General features: G+C 37.7%; 1 non-coding gene across 1 annotated transcript; it reads right to left on the bottom strand.

Moving 5' to 3' along the window:
* Nucleotides 1-2,148: 2,148 nt before the first annotated feature.
* LOC135229100 (U6 spliceosomal RNA) lies at nucleotides 2,149-2,255 on the bottom strand. The gene has a single exon (XR_010319885.1). It is a non-coding gene; the product is annotated as a U6 spliceosomal RNA (small nuclear RNA).
* Between the last annotated feature and the right edge of the window lie 3,737 nt (nucleotides 2,256-5,992).

The following is a 5,992-nucleotide window of genomic DNA, read 5'->3' as shown; positions in this document are numbered from 1 at the left end:
CAGTGATTTGTTCTGTTGTACATAGGGTCGTTGTGAGTTGGAACAGAGTCAACAGCACCCAACAACAACAAGTAAGCTAAAGGTTCTTGTTTCTAACCCATGCCTTGTCTCTGCAGAATAATCTGCTTCTATAAAGATTACAGCCAAGAAAACCTGACTCTGCACAGTTCTACTTTGAAATACTTGTGATTGTCACGAGTTGGAATCCACACAATACAGACAGGAAGTGGTTTCTTTGAGCTGGGTGTGGGGATGGAACAACTGGTAGTTGAAGTGTACATGTTTCTTTTTAAGATGATAAAATGACTCTAAAATGGAACTGATAATATTTGTAGATCCTTGGGTGGTACAAATCTCTAATGTACTTGCTAACCTTAAGGTTAACAATTTGTGTTCACCCTAGAGGTATTTTGGAAGAAAGTCCTCGTGATCTCCTTCCAAAATATCAGCCATTGGAAGCCCTGTGGAGTCCTCTGACATACATGGGGTTGCGCTGAGTGGGAATCAGTGTTAGCGTACTGGTTTTGGTCATGGCTGCAGACATCTGTGAATATACTTAAAAAAAACTGAATTGAACTTTATATATGAAATGTATAAATTGCATCTCAATAAAGCTGCTAAAAATCAGTTGCACGAGTTTGTGTAGTTTTATTTCAAGGTCCTCTGGGCTGTTGTTTTGATCAGCATTCCCATCCTTCACAGATACCACACTGTTTGATTACTGTAGCTATTGACTTGACTTTTGGATATCACCACCTGTTTGTCAGGTTGTTGTATTTTAATGCCTTGTATGTTGCTAGGATACTGAAAACTATGTCACTGATACTTTAAATGCCAGCGGGGACCTGTATGGTAGACAGGTTTCTGCAGAGCTTCCAGACTTAGACTTCAGAGTAAGGCTTCCTGATCAAATGAATATGGTGAAAGCATACATGCCTGACACACACCTTTCCTGACTTTAAAAAATGCATTGTCCCCTTGTCCTGCTCAAAAGACTGCATCCTGACCTATGTACAGGTTCTACATGATCACAATTAAGTGTTCTGTAATTCCCAATCTTTGCAGTATTATCCATAAGTTATTACGATACACGTTTGGATGCCTTTTGCATAGTTGATAAAACACAGGTAAACGTCTCTTTGGTATTCTGTTTTCAGCAATGATCCATCTGACATAAGCAATGATATTCCTTATTCTACATTCTTTTCTGAATCCAGCTTGAATTTCTGTCAATTCTCTGTCAATATACTGCTGCAGCCACTTTTCAATGATCTTCAGTAAAATTTTATTTGCATGTGATATTAATGATATTGTTCTACAATTTCCACATTTTGTTGGATCACCTTTCTTTGAAATAGGCATAAGTATGTATCTCTCCCTGTCCATAGGCCAGGTAACTGTCTTGTTAATTTCCTGGCATAGATGAATGAGAGCTTCCAGCGCTGCATCCAGTTGTTGAAACATCTCAGTTGGTATTCCATCAATTCCTGGAGCCTTTTTTTTTTTTTTTTTGCCAATGTCTTCATTGCAGCTTGAACTCCTTTCAGTACCATCAGTTTCTGGTCATATGCTACCTCCTGAAAATGACTGGATGTGGACCAATTATTTTTGGTGTAGTGAGTCTCTATAAATCTTCCCTCTTCTTTTGATACTTTCTGACTCGTTCAGTATTTCACCCATAGATTGAAAACACCGTGGCTTGGGTCAGGAACACCTTAGTCTTCAAGGTGAAATTTTCGCTTTTCAATGCTTTAAAGAGGTCTTTTGCAGCACATTTGCCCAATGCAACGCGTCTTTTGATTTCTTAACTGCTGCTTCCATGGGTGTTGACTGTGGGTCCAAGCAAATGAAATCCTTGACAACTTCAATCTTTCTCCATTTATCATGATGTTGCTTATTGGTCCAGTTGTGAGGATTTTTGTTTTCAGGTGTAATCTATACTGAAGGCTGTGGTCTTTGATCTTCATCAGTAAGTGATTCAAATCCTCTTCACTTTCAGCAAGCAAGGTTGTGTCATCTGCATAACACAGATTGTTAATGAGTCTTCCTCCAATCCTGACGCTCCGTTCTTCTTCATACAGTCCAGCTTCTCGGATTATTTGCTCAGAATACAGATTGAATAGGTATGGTGAAAGGATACAACCCTAAAAAAATATGGAATGCTTCACGAATTTGCATGTCATCTTTGCGCAGGGGCCATGCTAATCTTCTCTGTATAGTTCCAGTTTTAGTATATGTGCTGCCGAAGCGAGCACTGAAAATTCTTTTCGACAGTGAATGCAATGCCATTCCTCTTCAATTTGTCATTCTCAGCATAGTAGGTGATATGATTATTCAACTCAAAATGGCCAATACCAGACCGCCTCAGCTCACTAATGCCTAGGATATTGATGTCTATGCATTCCATTTCACCTTTGACAATTTCCAATTTTCCTGGATTCATACTTCGTACATTCCAGGTTCATATTATTAATGGATGTTTGTAGCTGTTTCTTCCCATTGTGAGTCGTAAAACATCAGCAAACGAAGGTCTCAAAAGCTTGACTCCATCCACATCATTCAGGTCAACCCTACTTTGAGGAGGCAGCTCTTCCCCAGCCATCTTTTGAGTGCCTTCCAGCCTGGAGGGCTCCTCTTTCAGCAGTATATCAGACAATATTTTGCTGCTATTCATAAGGTTTTCAGTGGCTAATGCCTTTCAGAAGTAGACTGCTGGATCCTTTTTCCTAGTCTTTCTTAGTCTGGAAGCTCAGCTGAAACCTGTCCTCCATGGATGGCCCTGGTAGTATCTGAATGCCAGTGGCATAGCTTCCCACATCACAGCAACACACAAGCTCCTATGGTACGACAATCGGACAAACACTTGGGGGTACGTCAGTATACATCTAGAAATTTCTTTCCGACAATGAATGCAATGCCATTCCTCTTGAATTTATCATTCGCAGAAGAGTAGATGATATGATTATTCAACTCAAAATGGCCAATACCAGAGCTAGGATATTGATGTTTATGCATTCCATTTCATTTTTGAGAATTTCCAAATTTCCTGGTTTCATACTTCATACATTGCACGTTCTGATTCTTAATGGGTGTTTGCAGTTTTTCTTCTCGTTTTGAGTCTTGCCACATCAGTAGATGAAGGCCCCAAAAGCCTCATCCAACCTGTCATTTAGGTTGACTATACTTGAGCAGGCAGCTGTTTTCCAGTTGTGTTTTGAGGGCCTTCCAACTGACTGACTTGTTTTTGGGCATTATATCAGACAGTGTTCCTCTGCTCTTCATAAGTTTTTCACTAGCTAATTTTTTTTCAGAAGTAGACCACCAGGTCCTTCTTCCTAGTCTGTTTTAGTCCAGAAGCTCAGCTGAATCCTGTCCACCTTGGCTGACAGTACCGATATTTGAATAACTGCAGGATAGCTTCCAGCATCACAGCAACGTGCAAGCCCCCACAATACGAGAAACTGACAGACTTGTTGAAGAGTTGGAATCTACTTGACAACAATGGCTTTCCAAATCCTTGTTGGCCACACAAATATCTGCTTGGTGAGATATCTGTTGAAGACTTTGTTGACTGTGCCATTTGATTTTCTGGTGTTGTAGAAAAATGATTTAAATATATTTTGTAAATTAGGTCCTTACTGGAAAAATGCTTCCTGAAATATTTAATTCCAAGATATATGTTGTCTTTTCAGCTCACTGATAAATCTTTGAATGAAAAAGAAAAAAAGTATTTAGTTCTTATGAGGTCCCATGATCTGTGTTTTGATGCCTGTGCTTTTGTTGTCTTATCAGATAATCCACCATTAAATCTAGGTCTCAGGAACACATTTTCTTCTAAGAATCTTATTATTCTAATCTTTACATTTAAGCACTTAATCTATTTGTAATTGCTTTTTTTGTGAATAATGTGAGGCATAGATCCTGGTTCATTCTTCTGCCTGTCATAATGAACAATTTTGTTAGCAGCATTTGTTTAAGAGATATTTCTTTCTTCGTTGAATGGCCTTGTAACCTGGTTGAGTATCAGTTGATCATAGATGCACAGATTTATTTCTGGATTTCCAGTTCTAGTCCATTGACCCGTATGTCTATTTTATAACAGTACCTGGCTGTTTAAATTATTGTATATTTGTAGTATGTTTTAAAATCAGGAAATATGAGTTATTCCACCTTAGTTTTCTCAAAATTTAGGGCTTACTGCATTTTACGTAAATTTGAGGATAAGCTTCTCCATTTCTTCAAAGGAAGCTGTTGGAATTTGGATGGGCATTGCATTCATATATATATGTATATATAATATAGTATTATATCCTGCGTATAATAACGCTTCCTAACCTTGAAGAGAGGATGTCTACTTAGTCTTTTTCTGATTTCTCTTAATCATAATTTATAATTTTATGTATATAACCTTTCACTGTTCTGGTTAAATATATTCCTAGATACTTTAGTGTGTTAGATGCTATCATAAATGCTAGTTGCTTTATTTTTCCCCTTGCTGATACTGATGTATAGAAACCTGAGTGATCTGTGTATGTTGACAATGAACCCTGACACTATGGTAAATTAATTTACTAGATCTAATATCTGTTGGCATTTTTATGTACAAAATCCTATCATCTGTTTTCTTTCCTTCCCCGTTTAAATACTTTTTTTTCTAGCGGAAAAGTGGTCTGTATTTCCAGAATAATTTCAAATGATCGGTGGCAATACTGGATCTACCCGTAGTTATGACAGAATTGTGTCCCCCTCCCAAAATATGTGTTGTAAATCCTAACCTTTATAAATTCTATGGAAACCCTGGTGGCACAGTGGTTAAAAGCTACAGCTGCTAACCAAAAGGCTAGCAGTTCGAATCTACCAGGTACTTCCTGGAAACCCTATGATGCAGTCCTACCCTGTCGTATAGTGTTGCTATGAGCCAGAATCCACTTGATGGCAAAGAGTTTGGGTTTTTACAAATCCTAACCTCCATAATCCCATTTGGGAATGGATTTTCTTTGTTATGTTAATGTGGAAGTGTGTCAGGTGTGCCTTAATTCAATCCCTTCTGATATACAATAAAGCCAGAAATTAGAGGAAATGCTGGTGGCATAGTGGTTAAGAGCTACAGCTGCTACAGGAAAGTTTGGCATCTTGGATTCACCAGGCGCTCCTTGGAAACTCTGTGGGGCAGTTCTACTCTGTCCTATAGGGTTGCTATGAGTAAGAATTGACTGGGTGGCAATGGGTTTGGGTTTTTTGTTTCAAACAAAGTAAAGATGGGAGAAGTTAAATGCCATGCCACATGTAGATCACTAAGGGGTAGAAAAGAGACAAGGATACTCCCCTAGAAAACCCAGAGACAGAAAGACTTCCACTACTTAGTACCCTGAACTTCTCAACCCCACCCTGCTTACTTTGAGAAAATACCTTTTTGTTAATTAAACCTACCCCCTTGTGGCATTTCTGTTATAGCACCACTAGATACGTAAAACACTTGCCTTGCTCCTTATCTTGAAAAGAAAAATATCAGTCTTTCTCCACTGAGCAGTATGTTTTTTTTTTTTAATTAAGCCTTTATTATATTGGGAAACTTTTCTTCTAATCTTGTATTATTCAGTGTTTTTTAATATGCAAGAGTATTAAATTCTGTCAAGTGCCTTCTCTATACCAATTGAGATGATCATGTGGTTCTTTTATTTTGCTTCTTAATGTTTGTTTTTTGTCATTTATTTCCTCTAATAATACCTTCTTTTGTGCTAAGTTGATTTTTTTAAAGCTATTTTGATTCCCTTCTTTCCTTTTGTATATATCTTTAGTGTTGTTTTTTTTGTGTGTGTGTGGCACCCTTGAGAATTACATTTAACATCCAAACTTAAAACAATTTACTTAGAATTGTTACTCACTTAACTTCAAAAGCATACAAAACTTTGTTCGTATACAGAACTATCCCATCCCTCTTTTTTTTTTTAGTTTTTAATGTTATCACAAATTACACTTTTATACATTGTGT

The sequence above is a fragment of the Loxodonta africana genome, chromosome Y (genome assembly GCF_030014295.1).
Source record: "Loxodonta africana isolate mLoxAfr1 chromosome Y, mLoxAfr1.hap2, whole genome shotgun sequence".
NCBI lineage: Eukaryota > Metazoa > Chordata > Mammalia > Proboscidea > Elephantidae > Loxodonta > Loxodonta africana.
The sequence above is the reverse complement of the archived record's forward strand: the minus strand, read 5'-3'. Positions and strand labels throughout refer to the sequence as shown.